The following is a 3,311-nucleotide window of genomic DNA, read 5'->3' on the forward strand; positions in this document are numbered from 1 at the left end:
GCTAGGCTTTGTCCCGATGAGATGGATCATGCGATAGCTCGGCGAGTTAGGGGTTAACTCGACGAGCTAGACCTTTACGAGACTTATGAGGAACGAGTGGACTTGATGAGTCGCATGAGTGCACTTGGCGAGGCAGGTCAAACGTGGACTGTAGACTCGAATTCGACTTCTATTAACTTTAGAGTTTGGTCACCATGAGTAATGGAGACCATGGAAGGGTAAAATGGTCTTTTACCCATTCTAAGAGTTAGAGAGAAAGAGAGAACAACCCTTGGTGTATTTGAGTATGAGTAGAGTATTAATTAGAGATGATTATCCTACGTGTTAGGCGGAGGCTAGTTCGAGCTTTCCGAGAATGAGACTTTTACTTGCTAGCTTACAAGGTGAGTCTTCTCACTATACATACCTAGAGTGGTAATATGAGTTGTGATTAACCGAAGGGTCTCATGTGTTTATTTGAGTACTATGATATCCTGCATTGTGTGATTTATCCCATGTATTATTATGAGTCAAAGAGTTAGGACCGGAGGATCCATCACAGTTGTGGGACTGGAGGGTCCCACTGAGACACATTGACCGGAGGGTCTTACAGAGTCATAGCCTCGAGTGGCTAATGAGTTGTATGTGGTATTTTGGGGAAATCACTAAGCTTCGTGCTTATTGTGTTATGTGTTATGTATTTTAGGTACTTCTCAGGATCACGGGAAGGCGCCAGCTTGATTGTACACACATCAGAGATTGAGTTATGATTGACATGATCATGGAGTTTTGATATATACAGTTTTTGATTATGAGATTTAATGATTTGACATTGTGACATTTGAGATTTTATTATTGTGATAAATGTGTTCCTTTTTAAATTGTAAAACTTGGTTTTTTAAATTTACGCCATTACAAGTTGGTATCAGAGCCTTGGTTTGAGGGATTCGGATGCACCTTTGGGAGTGTTTGAACTCAAACTGAGGATTTGAGAAAAAAATTTCAAAAGTGATAATTTTTCTAGAATAAGAAAGAGTTTAAGAGAAAATGAGTTGAAGTGGTGTGTACAATCAGCCAAAGCCCGAACTGTGATTTCCCAAAATACCATTACTTTTGTGTTAAATGAGATATTTTATGAGATATTATGCATGCTAGAGAGTCGGCTAGGTATTTCATATTTTAGGACTAAAGAGGCCTGATTTGTGATCTACCGGGAGTTCAGCAACACGTTGTTGTACCGAGAGTTCAGCAACACGAAGTCACCAAAGTTTGATGGGACTCAGGATCCGATTGCTACGATGAGATGGATCTCTAATATCGAGTGGTGTTTCTACACTTGTTCATATCCAGAGCACTTGAGGGTACGGTTAGAGCTTAACCAACTTCGCTTGGGAGCAAAGGACTGGTGGAAGTTTGTGACATCCAGTTTTACTCCTGCAGAGCACACTACAGTGACATGAGAGATATTTACATCGATGTTCCGAGATGAGTATGTTTCCCCAATGGAAAGGGAATGATTTGCCCAGGAGTTCCTGTCTCTTAAGAAGAAGACAAAGTCAGTGACAGTGATTACTAGGATGTTTCATGAGAGGGTGTGTCTACCGAGCAGGCACGTATGATTCAGTATTTGAGCATTCTGAGGAGGGATATCCAAGAGTTCATGGCGAACTAGTCTTATCAAAAATTTGCTAAGCTTCAGGCAAATTCCCGGAAAAGGGAGATTGAGCTGAAGACTCAAGCCAGGGAGGCGGCCGAGTCTCAGGAAGGGATCGACGACTGGCACAGGCACAGTTGCAGCCGGCAGCCAAGCAGGCCAAGCCTGCTGATTCGAGATCAGGAGGACAAAAAGGCTGCACTTGTGAGAAGTGCGGCAAGAGTCATGAGGGGGCATGTCAAGCAGGTTTTTGCTACAAATGTGGCAAAGAGGGGCATATGGCGAGGGATTGCCCCAAGGGGGTTTGTAGTATGTTTTCACTGCAACCAAACCGGCCATTGGAAGGCCGATTGTGCCCAGCTACTTCAGGGATAAACACATGGATCTGCACCTACTGTTATACAAGCTACAGAGGGTTGGCCAGTGAAGGCCGAGGCACTGAAGGTTCATGGGAGAGCCTTCCAGTTGATAGTGGAGGAGGTCCGCGCAACACCAGATGTTGTGGCTGGTATGTGTTCTTTTTCTTATTCTATTTTGAGTTATATTAAGCTTATATTATAATATGTATAGGTACTTTTGTTGTGAGTTTTGTACCTTCTTTGGTGTTATTTGACTCGGGTGCGAGCCGATCCTTCGTCTCATTAGCGTTTAGTCATCGTATCAATACCCAACATGAGACATTGAGTCGACCTCTAAGAGTTTCTATAGCCGATGAGTGTGTGGTGTTGGCTATTGATGTGATTAGGGGATGTGTGCTCAAGATCTTTGCTATTGAGTTTCCGATAGATTTGGTTCTGATCGCGATAGGTGATGTTTGTTTCATCGTGGGCATGGACTGGTTGAGCATGTTTGGAGCTGTGATCAACTGCGAGCGTCAGTTGGTGACCATATGAGACCCTAGTGGGGGAGTGCTTACAGTTTCTGGCATGGGTACCCGATCTGAGTAAGCATTCTGCTCGGCTTCCAAAGCGAGACAGAGTCTACAACAGGTTGTAGAGGCTTTGTAGCGTATGTGATGGACACACGGGTTGTTACCGAGAAACCGAGTTCTATCGCTGAGGTTTCGATAGTGAGTGAGTTTCCGGATGTTTTTCCAGAGGAGTTACCGGGTGTGCCTCCCGAGAGGCAAGTGGAGGTCCAGATTGATTTGGTTCCAGGAGCGGCGCCTATCGCCAAGGCACCTTATCACCTTGTGCCATCAGAGATGCAGGATTTATCCTCACAACTTCAGGAGTTGATGGGGGAAGGGATTTATCAGACTGAATAGCTCGCCGTGGGGAGCACCGATTCTTTTTGTCAATAAAAAGGATGGTTCACACCGGATGTGCATTGATTACCAGGATTTGAACAAGCTGACGGTTAAGAACCGTTATCCACTTCCGTAGATCGACGATTTATTTGATCAGCTGCAGGAGGTGTCTTCGTTTTCAAAGATCGATTTGAGGTCTGGATATCATCAGATGAGAGTCCGTGAGGAAGATATCCAAAAGACGAGTTTTAGGACTTGTTATGGGCACTACGAGTTCGTGGTGATGCCTTTCTGGCTCACCAAGGTGCCGATAGTGTTCATGGACCTCATGAATCGGGTGTGCAGGTCTATATTGGATCGATCTATGATTGTGTTCATCAATGATATCTTGGTGTATTCCAGATCCAGAGAGCGACATGAGGAACATCT

This window comes from Lactuca saligna, chromosome 6 (genome assembly GCF_052625555.1).
Source record: "Lactuca saligna cultivar CGN05327 chromosome 6, ASM5262555v1, whole genome shotgun sequence".
Classification (NCBI taxonomy): Eukaryota; Viridiplantae; Streptophyta; class Magnoliopsida; order Asterales; family Asteraceae; genus Lactuca; species Lactuca saligna.